This window comes from Melitaea cinxia, chromosome 11, assembly GCF_905220565.1.
Source record: "Melitaea cinxia chromosome 11, ilMelCinx1.1, whole genome shotgun sequence".
In the NCBI taxonomy this organism is placed as follows: Eukaryota; Metazoa; Arthropoda; class Insecta; order Lepidoptera; family Nymphalidae; genus Melitaea; species Melitaea cinxia.
The window spans coordinates 2,745,566-2,762,183 of record NC_059404.1 but is presented as its reverse complement, the minus strand read 5'-3'; the positions used below and the strand labels follow the sequence as shown (position 1 = coordinate 2,762,183).

Here is a 16,618-nt window from a genome sequence, read left to right as displayed (position 1 = left end):
GAAAGTTCCATCAAAATCGGTTTAGTCGTTTCAGAGATTAGTCGGAACGAACAGACAGATAGATAGACAAAAATTGTAAATTTTTTATTTTGGTATACGTAACCTGTATACATCCATAACTATGCATTTAGTAAAAAGCGGTTATTTTAATATTAGAAACAAATTCTCCAATTGTATTTATTTGTATAGGTATAAATCATACACCAAGACACAGGCGTGAATCGACCACACAACCGACGAAGCAGAAAGCGTGAACTGTGCCAACGGGCTAGTCAAAATAGTAAGTTTTTTTTTTTGTAACGTGTATTTATTTTAGCGAACTACTTTTTCCAGAAGAATATGAGTTTAATTAAGCATTCCTTTTTTTTAATAAAACCATATATTTTTATGAAGTCAATTAAATCACGAACTTTACACACGTTTCACTCAAATAAAAAACCTTAAGAGAGTATGTTAAGAATGAGAAGTGTCAGACAAAAAAAAACAGTTTTAATAATTATAGGACGACGTTAAAAAAAAATATTAAAATATAATTGTGCACTTAAAAAAATGAAATTAAAATTCAGTAAAATAGCAATACCTCATTTAATTTCTGTAGTAATTCGGTTCAGTCGGTAACATTATATATTAAAACATTTTTAACTTTTTGTCAGAAAGTTATAAGTTTATTTATAGATAAAAAATATGTATATTTTTAAAGTACCTATTAAAAATGCACTACTATAGAAATACATTCTTTTTTTGCTACCTGTCTGATATATTCGACCCAATATCAACTATCTTATCAAATACAAATATAGTTAACCAAGATATGGACACATACTAACAATTTGTAAATTTACACGACAATTACAAAAATCTAAATAATTTATCTACATAAGCAATGCTATACAAATCTGTACTAATATATAAAGCTGAAGAGTTTGTTTGTTTGTTTGTTTGAACGCGCTAATCTCAGAAACTACTCGTCCGATTTGAAAAATTCTTTAAGTGTTAGATAGCCCATTTATCGAGGAAGGTTAGGTTAGGCTATATATCATCATGCTAAGACCAAAAGGAGCGGAGCGCCAATGAATAATGTTTCAAAAAAAGAAAAACCTTTTGAGAGCATCCGCTGCGTGCGCTGCGGTAACAGTTAAACTTTCGGAAAAATCATGTATGACAGTATTTTTCCCCTTTAAAAGTTCTAAAAAAAAGTCAGCGACAACATATATCTATCTTTTAAGGTTGGCCCACTATAACCTCTTTTATGCTAACCAAGTTTGTTCTAAAATAATGCATTATTTACGAGATGTCTGTATAAACAATATATTAATCCTTATCTAAATAAATACGTTATTCATCACAAGTATTTAATTTAAAAAAAAATAGCCTTTTACATAATTCGATTTCAATGAGTATTTCTGGAAATATCACAATTTTAAAATAACATCGCAGCAAAATACTGATCAAGTATTACGCGCGCGTCTGTTCCACGCGGACGAAGTCGCGCGTAGAACCTAGTATTAAATAAAAGCATAATAACATTTTGTGCTTATATGTGTTAACTGTAAAATTTTGTAAACTATTGCTTTATGGTAGCTCTGGTGTAGTGGTGCGTGCACCGTGTGTGTGGGCGCTCACACGTCGGCGATTCCAAGTTCGATTCCCACTCGGGATGGATATTTACAATATTAATTTTCGGTCTGGTTGTGGGTGTCGCCACCGTGCTAAGCAGATAGTCGTAGTTTTTAACTGACTTCCAAAAAAGGAGGAGGTTCTCAATTCGACTGTATTTTTTTTTTTTTTATGTATGTTACATCAGAACTTTTGACCGGATGGACCGATTTCGACAAATTTTGTTTTAATCGAAAGGTGGTGTGTGCCAATTGGTCCCATTTAAATTTATTTGAGATCTAACAACTACTTTTTGAGCTATATCTAATAATGCGTTTTTACTTGACGCTTTTTTCGTCGACCTACGTTGTATTATACCGCATAACTTTCTACTGGATGTACCGATTTTGATAATTCTTTTTTTGTTGGAAAGAGGATATCCCTAGTTTGGTACCGTGATAAGGAAACCAGGATCTGATGATGGGATCCCAGAGAAATCGAGGGAAACTCTCGAAAATCCGTAATAACTTTTTACTGGGTGTACCGATTTTGATAATTTTTAATTTAATCGAAAGCTGATGGTGATCATGTGTTCACATTTAAATTTTATCGAGATCTGATAACTACTTTTTGAGTAATCTTTGATAACGCGTAGTTGCTTGACTATTTTTTCGTCGATCTACGTTGTATTACTCGTCGATGTAATTGAAGTTGGTTTTTTTTCGTTTGCGAGCAAACTCAATTATTACCATAGATAACTGATAACAATCGTTACTATTAACTTTGTATAACTTCCCAACGCTGGGCATAGGTTTCATTCTCCATGTAGGGAAGGGGTTCGGGGCTTAATCCACTACGCTACTCAATTTCGGATAGACAGTTAATTCCCTACTATGAGTAACGATTGCTATCAGGTGTACATGATAACAAACGGGACTGACAGCTTAACGTGCTCTCCGAGGTAATGTCGGGATACCCACAAGGATAAACACCCAGACCGAAATGTAATATGTACACAAAATACAAATCTATCTCAAGCGGGAATCAAACCCATAATCGCCGGTAATTAAGCGCATACGCGGCACACACGCCACTAAACCAGAGCGATGTCATAGTAGGGAATATATCTGGCAACCGCCAACCTTTAATTGAAACTTCTAAATAGAGAAAGAGACCTATGCCCAGCAGCGGATTGTTACAGGCTGAATTGTGATCATAATGGTGGTATATTAATACATACTTTAAAATTTTAAAACTACACATTAATATTAAAGTCAGTGTCTTTATACTAAACCTGCAATTAAACATACATATCTGGTCACAGATATTATAAATACATTCTATGTAAAAAATTGTTTAGCGTCAAATGTTCAATTTCATAGTTTTTCGGTGGGTAATGACGGCCTTCGTGCAACAAGGCGATAATCAGATGGTGATAATGGGCGAAATTCAACGCATCGTTAAAAAACGTTTCTACGTTATGTTTATACGACTTGTTCGACAACCAAGCGCACAGCTCACTTGATGGTAAGCGATTACCGCAGCTTATAGACGCCTGCAATTCCGGAAGCATAGCAAGCGCGTTGCCGACCCTACCACCAATTCTAACCAGGAGCTCTTGTTGCCTTACTCACCACAGGAATACAGCACTGCTTGAAAGCAGTATTATTTCGTTCTAATCTTCTGTAAGGGGTTTTAGATTAAGAACCGTCGAATTATTTAAGCTCAAAATTTGACCGTTTACCGGCATAACTTCATTACAAAAAAAAACAACCCTAACCTATCTAATCACCAAATTAGACTGTTTATCGACATAATTTGGTTAGAAAAAAAATTAATTCTAACCTATCTAACTTCAAAATGCGATTCTTAATCTAAAGCCTAGCCTCGAAGTACTTAACCAGTCAGGCTGCTCCAAATTTTGAGCAGGATATATCCTGCTGCGGCTCAGTTATCTCTTACGTGACAAAGTAACGTCACGTAGGAGATAATAATCTAATATGCAAGACTTTCGGGATTTTTTTCGATTTTCATTTTTTATTTTTGATTCATTTAGGGATAACACAGTTCCACTACTACCTTGAAACAAAAAGCCGACCAATGGCGGGATAGCCATCCAATTACTGGCTTTGAAATACACAAGCCGAGTGACTATGAGCAACACACATGAGTTCGCGCCATTTTTGGCGTGAACTTGTGGAGCCCTATGTCCAACAGTGGACTGCGATAGGCTGAAGTGATGATGATGATGATGATGATTAAACCTTCCGTGGGCCTTAAGAAACATACAAATAAAAAATTGTCAAATTGTCCGAGCCATTCTTGAGTGCGCTTAGCAACATTCATTTATATTTATATAGATGACTTTTTAATATTGACTTCTTAAATTTAGTGTATTATTATTTTATTTCCTGTATTTAAATCCTATGTCCGAGAATAAGAAAAACACAATCCAAACAACAGGAGGTATTGTTAGCGTGTCGTAAGTACCTGCATGCCAACAACACCTCCGGTACCATCACAGTTAACTCATGAGTTCTTACTCAATATAGAAATACAACACTACTTAAGACAGTAATATTCTTTAAGAACTTTTATAATAATAAGGCTGGGATACTTCCAGTCAGGTTGCTTGAAGAGCAAAACATTTCCTGCTTCCTGTGTACTGTACTGTCCTGTTCCTGTTTCTCAACGATTTACCACAACACTAAACAAAATAAAAACAATATTATTTGACAAAATGGGAGCTTCTGCTAAACGGTATCCTTCAATATACTGATTTTCTTTCGAAAAGTCAACAATATAATCACTTTTATCGGTTATCAATATAACAAAATTTTACTACAAAAAATAGAGGTTTATTTCAAAAAATTAAATAAATATAATATAATGAACCTTACACGTTTACTTTGTAGACACAAAATTACCATGACTGCAACATACCTATGTTTTGCTTCTATCGATTACAATCAAAACAACTAGATGCTATATTTTACCATCATAATTATATGAAATTATTTATTATAATTTTAAATATCTATACAAATAAATGAAATTGGAGTTTCTGTAACATTAAAATAACCGCTTTTTACTAAATGCATAATTATGGATCTATACACGGTACGTATACCAAAATAACATTTTTACAATTTTTTCTGTCTGTCTGTTTGTTCCGTCTAATCTCTGAAACGGTTGGATTGATTTTGCACAGACTTTCACTGGCACATAGGTGATTTAATAAGGAGTAACTTAGTCTACTTTTAATTTTAGAAATTTATTTAATTTATATCTCCGCGAACTGAACAATAACATTTTTATTAAATTCCATGCGTAAAATAAATATGGTAAAAAATCTCTCGTCTTTAGCTATTCTTTGATAACGCTTAATCAATTTATCTGCGAATTTTACTAATAAATAAGTGACATATACGTGACAACACTTTTTAGAAGAAGAATTTCATGCCCTAAAGCAAAAAGATTAACTTAATGAAAACGGATCGTAAGCAAAATAGACAGCATTGTCCCATATTTTTTATATTATGAAAGTACACACAAGTTCGTATGTCCCTCGTGTGTCACGTATTTTAGATATATCAATATTTTTTCATTACAATTAATATTACTCGGGGTAAGAATCGAACCCGTTGTAGAAAATAGGGTTGATACGACCAGCGCAAACGGGCTAGTCGATCGATCGAATATTTAATATTCAAAGGAGACCTTATAGCGATTAATTTGCATATTTCCGCGATCGCTCCATTCTTGAAAGTTACGTAATAGCTTGACGGTCAATAGACAGTTTAACTAATTTCCACGTGATAACCAGTAGCAACTGGTCCACAATTATAATGTTATCAGAATAAATAATAAGTAGACACGCGTGATATGATAGCCTGTAGCATATATTTTTAATAGCGCCTGGTTTCGTTCCTGCTGATGTATAATAGCACAGTTATGCATTAGCGTTGCTATTTACTTTTTCTAGGCGACTGATTTAATTTTGGAATACCCTCGTATTGTATTACGTCGCGGTTCACCTTAGGGGGTAGTTGTGTCGCGACGCGCGGGGTATGCTAGGGTATATAAGCCTCAAGGCGAGTGTTTGCGGCCTTTTTTGCTTTTTTGCTCTTTGCTCTTTTTTTGGGTTGGATTCTCTCGCCGTCTTAAGATCTGAGTGCAATTTATTGTGGGTGAGTCATTGTAGTTTCTTATGGTATAAGCTTTGCTTAAGTGTAAGTTGATTTTGTGTGTTTTGAAAAAAAAATTAAGATTCTGTAGGATTTTTTTTACTCTCTCTCTTGTGTCTCGTGTTAGGAGTTGTGGGTGACTCTCTAACCCAGCAAACAATTTTTTAGCACGTAGCACTGGCGCCCAACGTGGGGCCAGTGCTACGTGCTAAAAAATTGTTAAATTGTTAATTGCTAACACTTAAGCAAAGCTTATACCATAAGAAACTACAATGACTCACCCACAATAAATTGCACTCAGATCTTAAGACGGCGAGAGAATCCAACCCAAAAAAAGAGCAAAGAGCAAAAAAGCAAAAAAGGCCGCAAACACTCGCCTTGAGGCTTATATACCCTAGCATACCCCGCGCGTCGCGACACAACTACCCCCTAAGGTGAACCGCGACGTAATACAATACGAGGGTATTCCAAAATTAAATCAGTCGCCTAGAAAAAGTAAATAGCAACGCTAATGCATAACTGTGCTATTATACATCAGCAGGAACGAAACCAGGCGCTATTAAAAATATATGCTACAAGCCGTACTTACAATCTAGAAATCTAATCAAAGCCGATTCAGGGTCGGTAAACATTGAATTCTTATTAAAATCTGTTTCGTAAGTTTTATTAATCCTCGTGCCATTTATATGTTTGTTTATCGTCGTTATGGTATATTTTGACCCTGAATATTCACAACATCACATTTTTACACGATTTGGTATCTATCTATAGATTACCTTATTATAAAATAGACAAGCTTTTCAATTAAAATATATTATTTTATAACACAGACTATATTATTTATTTGACTTTAAGTAGTATAAAAACACGTGGAACACTTAATAATTTTTTGTTTTTCTAAATGTAGTGCTCTTAAGAGTTAGAACGAATGTGGTGAAATGTGACCCTCGAATAAATACAAAAAAGTTCTTTGACATGACTAATCTTAAGTCTATTATAACACAAAATATGTATCGACACTTGAACGACTAAATAACTTTAAGACGTTAATATTTAAAAAAAAGGTTCGACCCACTTATACTTTTTATTTCTTCTTAAGCATTCAAAGTCAAATGACATTGTAATATTCACGTTCCTATGGCAAGTTACATTTTTTTTCATACCATTAGGGTAGCTAATGGTATGGCCCACCTGATGGTAAACGGTTACCACTGCCTATGCACACCTGCAACACCGGAATCATAGTAACGTTGCTGACCCTACACTCGCCCCTCCCCTGAAGCTTTGGGCACTTTAAACACCACAGGAAAACAATACTACTTGATAACCGTAATATTTAGCTGTTATTTTCTGTAATTTCGGGGCCTTCGAGTATACATTACACAGTCTGTAATGTATACTCTAAGTTCGGGGTACTTCCCCAGTCAGCTGCTCCAGATTTTGAGCAAGATATTTCCTATTGTGCCCCTCCTCAGTTAAATTATGAAATTTAAATAATTGTATATTCGTTTATTTACTAAATGTTACAACTTGTACTGAGTGTAATCCCCACCCAAACATATCGTTTCTTTTAAATTTTGCAGAATCGTTTTCATTCTCGAAAAACTTTTTTTTTTAATTTACTGACCAAAAAAGGTCATACAGACTTCAGCTAGGTTTATAGATAATTAATAAAAAAAATACTTCAACTACATTGAATGCAATAATTTTATGCTTTTTTACAGACTGCACTAAATTGCATAATTATTTTTTTTTCAAACGTTTGTATAGAATAAAGTTTTAAATAATAGTACATTTAGGAACAAAAATATGAATGTACGAAGATTGCCGATCAGTTAGTAGTTTAAAAACCTTAAGTACAATGTTGAAATATTTTTATATTCTTCTAAGATTTTATTTATGGATAATGCACATAAAAATGTGTGTTATTACTTAGTCATAAATATAGCAAGGTAACACTTAAACCAGAAGTAGGTACTTATACGATATCAGAATGGCTGTATTTCTTGTCCAATTATCCGTAGAAAAGAAATTATTATTTCAGAATTATACTATCAGTTCTCATATTTTTTTAGAAATTGAACCCTTTTAGGAAGCATAACATTTGACGGAGCTCTAAAATAATACAAAATCTACTTCTGTGTGCTATCTATATATTAATACGTAAAGAAAAAACTTTGTATCCCTTTTTTACGAAAATTGCTCGAACGGGGAGTATGAAATTTCGTACCTTATATTGTTTTCTAATGTTTACGCGAATTTTACTCATTTAATGAAACAACTTTTTTCGGATTTTATCGCGGTTTATTATTATCTTTTGATTCCCGACGTTTCGGATACTTTACAGCAACCATGGTCACGGGGGGACTGAGGTGTCAGACGTCCCAACGTTACAAAGTTATTCGAAACTACCCGACATACATCAATATCTTATACAGTCCTATCTACGCAGAATGTGCTAATTGAGTCTTTAATCTGTGGTGAATTATGCTTGGTTTTTGATTTAATTATATTAATAATGGGGTCCCAAGCAGGTGGTAATTGCCAGCCATCTTCTCTATTGAAATTTGGATGTTTTTTAATTTCAATAGCCTCACGGATCATCCTTGGTTGGAATCGGTGTTCTTTTGCGAGGATCTGTGGTTTATCGAATCTAATATAATGGCTAGCTGTGTCTAGACTGTGTTCACAGATTGCGGACTTAGTATAGCGACGATGTTTTAAGTCAGCTATATGTTCTTTAACGCGAGTTTTAATCGATCGTTTTGTTTGTCCTATATAAGAGAGACCACAGTCACAATCAAGCTTGTATACTCCTGCATCTTGTAAGGGTATATGACACTTGACAGATGGTAAAAATTGACTTATCGTTTTTGGCGGCTTGAAAAAAGTTTTTATAGAAGCTCGCTTTAAGATGAAGCCAATCTTGTCAGTGACCCCTTTCATAAAAGGTAGCACAGCAGGTACTCGTTCGACGGTGGCTGGTTTCACACGTTCACTGCGATGAGGACGCGGTACCCGAAGCTTGTTGTCTCGCAGTACTTGCTTGACATGCTGAAGTTCGGTCTCCAGGTGTCGCTCATCGCAGATCCCTCGTGCTCTCTGAAACAAAGATTTACCCACGGTAGCTAACTGTGTTGGATGATGGTGTGATTCACCGTTTAAGTACCTATCCGTATGGGTATGCTTTCTATACACTGTATATACGGATAGGGCCATACGGATAGGTACTTAAACGGTGAATCACACCATCATCCAACACAGTTAGCTACCGTGGGTAAATCTTTGTTTCAGAGAGCACGAGGGATCTGCGATGAGCGACACCTGGAGACCGAACTTCAGCATGTCAAGCAAGTACTGCGAGACAACAAGCTTCGGGTACCGCGTCCTCATCGCAGTGAACGTGTGAAACCAGCCACCGTCGAACGAGTACCTGCTGTGCTACCTTTTATGAAAGGGGTCACTGACAAGATTGGCTTCATCTTAAAGCGAGCTTCTATAAAAACTTTTTTCAAGCCGCCAAAAACGATAAGTCAATTTTTACCATCTGTCAAGTGTCATATACCCTTACAAGATGCAGGAGTATACAAGCTTGATTGTGACTGTGGTCTCTCTTATATAGGACAAACAAAACGATCGATTAAAACTCGCGTTAAAGAACATATAGCTGACTTAAAACATCGTCGCTATACTAAGTCCGCAATCTGTGAACACAGTCTAGACACAGCTAGCCATTATATTAGATTCGATAAACCACAGATCCTCGCAAAAGAACACCGATTCCAACCAAGGATGATCCGTGAGGCTATTGAAATTAAAAAACATCCAAATTTCAATAGAGAAGATGGCTGGCAATTACCACCTGCTTGGGACCCCATTATTAATATAATTAAATCAAAAACCAAGCATAATTCACCACAGATTAAAGACTCAATTAGCACATTCTGCGTAGATAGGACTGTATAAGATATTGATGTATGTCGGGTAGTTTCGAATAACTTTGTAACGTTGGGACGTCTGACACCTCAGTCCCCCCGTGACCATGGTTGCTGTAAAGTATCCGAAACGTCGGGAATCAAAAGATAATAATAAACCGCGATAAAATCCGAAAAAAGTTGTTTCATTAAATTTCGTACCTTTTTTAGTTTATATAGAGAAAGAGAGCAGAATGCTAATATTTTATTTAAATTATGCATAAAAATATATTAAATAAAAAAAAATTACATACACTAACCATGTATATTTGACACACTCACGCATATTATACTCTTTTGTTGATTGTGAATCAAATTGAATTTTTTTTAAAAAGAGTTCTTTATTTTCATTATTTTGTGTTTTTTTAATTTAAATTTTTAATTATAGTCGAATTTCGAGCACTAGGCGACTACTAGTTTTTATTAATAAGTAATAATTACAGTTAATTTATAATCGAATATCTGACGTAATTTCTAAAAATAATTAATAAATACCGTTTGACATCTTTTTAATTTCAAATTTGAATTTTAGTTTGCTGTAGTCTACTACAAGTTCAACTGTGCTCCATGGGCAAAACTGTAAGCCATTAAATCAATCAATCAATCTTCTATATAGTAATTTAGTATTTTTTTTTCAATATGTGGTCATATATTTTCATGGAGCATCAAAAAATACTTTGCGGAGGACACTTTGAGTATAGCTGATTTGAGTTAAGTACTTGTCGTCGATATAATGACAAACAATCAAATGCGAAATAAACAATTTGTACATATTAAAGCAGTTTTTAACATCTTTTTATTTTTAAAGTTGTGTTCCGCGAATTTATTTAACAAATTAATTTTATTTAACGTTATTATACGTTATTATCTATTGTAAAAGACTATACAGCCCATGGTTTCACCCATTTAACTTCCGATTTCGTAGGGATACTAGGGTAAAAAGTAACCAAGATTTAGGTTAGTTTTTTTTAGATCTCCAACTATCTACGTCTAGTTTAACTCATTTCGGTGCAGTAATATCAAAAGAGTATCAATCATACATCCATCCATCGATCCATCCAGCACCACAAATGCTCGCATTCATAATATACGAGATGCACATCGCGGTATCGCCCGCCTTACTTTGAGGAAAAACCATGCTAAAATATATAGCGATATTTTTTTTACACAACTGATGGTAAGCGATTACCATAGCTTATAGACGCCTGCAACACCATAAGCACCGCAAGCGCGTTGCCGAGCCTACCCCCAATCACCCTAGGAGCTCCGGCTACCTCACTCGCCACAAGAAAACACTGCTTGATAGCAGTATTATCTAACTGTGATCTTGTGTAAGATCAAGGTCCTCAGTCGGTCATGCATAATTTTGAGCAGGATATTTGATGCCGTGCCCTACCTCAGTTATTCTATTATTCAACATAAAATAGTTCTTCATATACGAACAAACAAACTCTTCAGCTTTATAATATTAGTTAAGATATAACACTTTAAATAATAAGATGTGTCCGCTTGTCGCTAAGGGACGTTTGTTCCAGTAAACGCGAAAAGGAACATTAACAGACAGAAACTAGAAGAGGTGTGACGATATTGAATTAATACATTGATATTACGAAAATATTTTTATTACATTATAGAGACAAATTTCGTTATGAATGAGTTATGCTAATCTATACAAATGGATAAAATTGGAGTGTCTGTTTAGCATATTAAAATAACCGCTTTTTACTAAATGCATATGGATGTATACGCTTCAGCCTGTAATATCCCACTACTGCGCATAGGCCTCTTTCCTCATGAAGGAGAAGGATCAGAGCTTAATCCACCACGCTGCTCCAATGCGGGTTGGCGGATATATTTCGTACTATGAGTAACGATCGCTATCAGATGTACATGATAACAACCGGGACCGACGGCTTAACGTGCTCTCCGAGGCACGGTTGGGAGACCCACAAGGACTGCACAAACACCCAGACCACGGCAAACACCTGTATAGCCAATACAAATGTTTGTCATGTGTGCCCAACCAAACGCCAACGTGGCCTCACCACCAACATGGATGTATACACGGTACATAAGCCAAAATAACTTTTTTTTACAATTTCGTGGAAAGTCGCGGGCACAGCTAGTTTAATAATATCGTTTAGAATCCAACACGTTTCAGTAGGCGATATTTTGAGATATGTAATATCAGTTCTCAATTTGTGGATAAAGCTACAAACTTTCGTCTCGGTAGAAGAGGACCACAGTCATGGATTCAGACATTCATTTATTTATTTAATTATTTACCAACTATGGCACACAACACAATCATTGTACAACATTAATACAATTTAATAGGTTTCCTAAATAAACACACCGGCATATTTAGCGGAACTTCGCTAAATATGCCGGTGTGAGTATATAAAAGTCATGGCTATTTGACAAAACTAGTACGTTGGTTTTAGAAAATAGAAATTATATGCAAGATTTATTATATTAATTATAACAAGTATTTCCTTATATAATAAACTAGCCTGAATGAAAACCCGCCCCGGCTTCGCACGGTTGCAAAAACTATCAGTGTTTCTCTACTATATTATGCATGTAATACATATAATCCTTCCTCTAGAATCACTCTATTTCCTAAAGAAAACCGCATCAAAGTCCGTTGCGTTGTTTTAAATATCTAAGCATGCAGACAGCGGGAAGCGACTGTTTTATACTATGTAATAAAGAAATGACGCGGAGAATCAATTTTGAGAAAAAGAAATAATAAAACGAATTTATTGCCACATAAGTATATTCGTATACAGGTTAACGTAACATGTTTAAAAACATTGAGGTGAGGCTCTATGTTGATGTAGTGGGTAAGACAGTAGAGACGTGAAAACTTAAAACCTGAACGTTCACGTGTCACAAATTAGGGTATTTTTCTGGATAATATTATAGCTTTTTCTGTTCTATGAACAAATTTTTTAATAGTTGTGAAGTTTGTTACTTCACAAAAGCTGGCCATTCAACATTATAGACACAAAAGAAATATCTACAGGGGCTTCTAAGAGGGGTCAAAAAGAATTTCATACACGTGCCCTTAATCTGGAAAATTAACTATGCTAAAATAACCAGTTAAAATATTATAGGGTCCGGTGCAACGCCTAGTCAAAAATTCAAATATCGTTTTGTAGCTTATCATTAAAACTAATAAATTCCTTTTGTTCATTTCCTTATATAGCTATATAGCCCCGTAGCACTTGAGCTTATCTAAAGATACTAATTTACAAAATTTAATTAATTTACAAATAAAGCTATGAACCTATTTTGTACCTAATAGACATTCTTATTTGAGTATCTTATCGATGTTACACCATACAAAAAAAAAAAATAACGTACAAAATTTTTCAAATAGGTACGTCAACTGATTGGAATTTAGTTTCTCTTTAAACGAAGTCTAATGTCTATTTTAACCGACTTCAAAAAAGGGGAATTTTCTTAATTGAACTGTACATTTTTATGTGTAAGACCTTCCTTTATTGCTTTGGCAAATTCTTGAACCGCTCTTATAAACAACACGCTATGAATTTCTAACCGGACGCAACATAAAACAAACATTTCTTTATCAACGTTATTCGATACTAATTACTAACTAGAATAAGGCGTACACTATGATCACAAATGCCCTTACGCGGCTCAATTATTTAGATTAACCTTGGTTAGACTGTGCTAGACTTTTAAGAGTACAATACGATTCAGCTTGTATCATTGCGTTATGGGCGTAGGTCTCTTTCTCCACGCAGGAAAAAGCTATACTTTTACATCTAATTTATTTCTTAGACAAATCTTATATATAAAATTCTCGTGTCACAATGCCAGTTAACATACTCCTCCGAAACGGCTGGATAGATTTTATGAAATTTTGTGTGTATATCGGGTAGGTCTGAGAATCGGCCATCATCTATTCATACCCCTAAGTTATAAGATAGGGGATTAAGGGGGTTAATAACATATATTATGGCAAAACAACGTTTGCGGGGTCAGCTAGTCTTAATATATATAAATCTCGTGTCACAATGTTTGTCCTCAATGGACTCCTAAACCACTTAACCGATTATAATAAAATTCGCACACCATGTGCAGTTCGATCCAACTTAAAAGATAGGCTATATTTTATTTTGATATATTATGTTATTATTATATTTCAGAAAAAAATAAGGTGATACGAAGTTCGCCAGGTCAGCTAGTAGTATATATTATTTGACACTCAATTGATATTGATTATTTTTTCTTTTATGTACTAACATAAATAGTTTCTTTGTAGCTTCGGTCACTTATAAAACACTTTATAGACACTTAACTCTAGTTTAATATTTCTGTTAATTTTACATTTTAATAGTAAGTATACAATTTAAATTGTAAACAAATGAATAACTTTGTTAGATAAGGTATTTTAAACTTTATTACATTGATTTAAGGCGTATTTATTTTTAGTTGTCATAATTGGTTTGTTCTGTCCAAATAGCATAAAAATTCGCCAAATTTTGATTCGATTTTTAAATTATTTTTGATTGTTTTTCACAGATAATATGTGTAGGTAAATCAATTTAATTGAGTCGCTAAAAGTGTTGATGAGTGCTTAAGTAGCTTAATTTTCCGTGCTGGCTAAATCCTAAAAAGGTGTTATTATTTAGCAAAATATCAGTTTATCAAAAAGTTAAAAAACGTAAAACATAAAGTTTTTTTTTTCTAACCATTAAATTAATATTTTTTTAAAAATAATAATGAATAGATTACTTGAATGGATTACTCGAATTTATACGTTGGAATATTATATTAATGAAATATTACGATTACTGGCCCACTAAGTTGTAACTAAATACTTAGTTTTGAAGTTAAACTTCTTTACGTACGATTAACTTGGGGAGTAATAAGCTAACGAAAGCGTTACGAAAAGTGTGATCAGGTAAGGCGAATGGAAGTTAAGAGAGAGATATACCAGATTTAGTGAAAATAGAAAGAGAGAGTTACGTTTCGTAAGTTTTATTTCAATCGTAATCTAAAGCACAGTCGTTTGTTTTTTCTCATTAGGAAATCACATAGAATAATATAAAATACAACTTTATTCAAATAGATCTTGTAAATAATAAATCATACAGAAACCAATCAGTTTTATAATTATTATACGGATACAAAAAACACGGATACATATACACATATTCCGGATATTTACAAAATACACACATTCCGGATACGGAAAATAAAGCTGCCTAATGAATGATATCTAATAATATTAAACGAGCAATTCTTGTATACGAGTATATATCGTTTCCGAGATTCAGATTATAATCAGGCTCCAATGATTTTCATGAAATTTAGTATGCAGGGGATTTCGGGGGCGTTAAATCGATACAACTAGGATTCGTTTTTAGAAAATGTCGTTTTATCCCTGTTTTGAGCAATAAAAAAATGGCTACAATATCGCTAAAATACGATGGTACATTTCGCAATTATAAATAGAGTTGTAATAGCTCAGGTGCGAAATGGACCGGACGGGATCGACCGAGTAGACCACGGTTCAAATCCCCATACTTTCAGATTGATTTCCAAAAAACACGATTTACTAAAAATACCGAATTAAGCTCGGTCACCCAGGTACTTTATCATGAATAACGAATTGCTGAATCTGAAATAATAAATAATTATATAAATTTACCGAAGAGATATAAATTATTTGCTTGAGTACATATTAATAATAATTGTATTATTTGTTATACTTACTATAAGTATGCCCATATTAATCTATACAATTAATTAAAATTCGAGTGTCTGTTTGTAATATTAAAATAACTGCTTTTTACCAAATTCATATGTATGTATACACGGTACATATAACAAAATACAATTTTTTATAATTTTTGTCTCTCCGTCTGTCTGTCTGTCTGTTCCGGCTAATCTCTGAAACGGCTGGTCCGATTTTGACGGGCCTACACTGGCAGATAGATGATGTAAATATTCATAAGTTTCACCATTCAGATCTTGTTTTTGCACATTATTTTTCTCACTCTCACCTGCATAAATCTTAAGTTGTTTCGCTCACACGCACCGGATTAACTTAAGGACAAAGCCGAGGGACCCGTTAGACCTACTACCTGAACCTTTTCAACTATGTTTTTTTCTATGAGTTTAAATACAACCCTAGGTTGTTATACCTCGTTGGATAGGTGATAAAATAAAGATATTTTTAAGCACATCTGCAGAGCAAGTGCCATAATAATTTTTTGAGATATCCAGAAAAGAAAAATATTTTTTTATAATTTGTACTTATTTTCTTAAGTTTCGATCGTCTACAACGACCTATTTAGTTAATTTACGTGCAATTTTAGTCATTGAGATCATTAAGCATCTCATTTTTCATGTAAAAAACCAAAAAAATAATCATAAGAGTCAAAAAAAATCAAAATATTCAATTCAATAGCCGAAAAATTGGGCATTTTCATAAAAAAATTTAAAACTCGAATATCTCGAAAACGGTTAAGTTTAGGATGGGGGGTTCCATAGTGAAATCATTCAGAAATAGTGTGTACTACACGCCCTTAACGGATCTAGGTCGACTTTTCCTGTAACCCTGTATATCTAAATATATTCTTTATATATATCTAATCTATATACATTTATTAAAATGGTAGGAAAGTCGAAACTGTACATTGAATATTTTTTTAAAAAAATACTTGGGGTGTGATCTACAATCGATATCGAAGCCAAAAATATAGTTTTTAGAATTTTGGTCTGTTTGTCTTTTTGCCTGTTTGTATGTCCGGGATAAACTCAAAAAGTACCGCATGGATTTACTTCAAATTTGGCACGAATATTATTAAGAAGTCGGGTCAA

General features: G+C 33.9%; 1 protein-coding gene across 1 annotated transcript in view; it reads right to left on the bottom strand.

Annotated features, from left to right (window-relative positions):
- The window catches only part of LOC123657740 (fatty acid 2-hydroxylase), a 32,090-nt gene that overhangs the window by 5,794 nt on the left and 9,678 nt on the right, over positions 1-16,618 (bottom strand). The gene's annotated exons all lie outside the window — the stretch shown is intronic.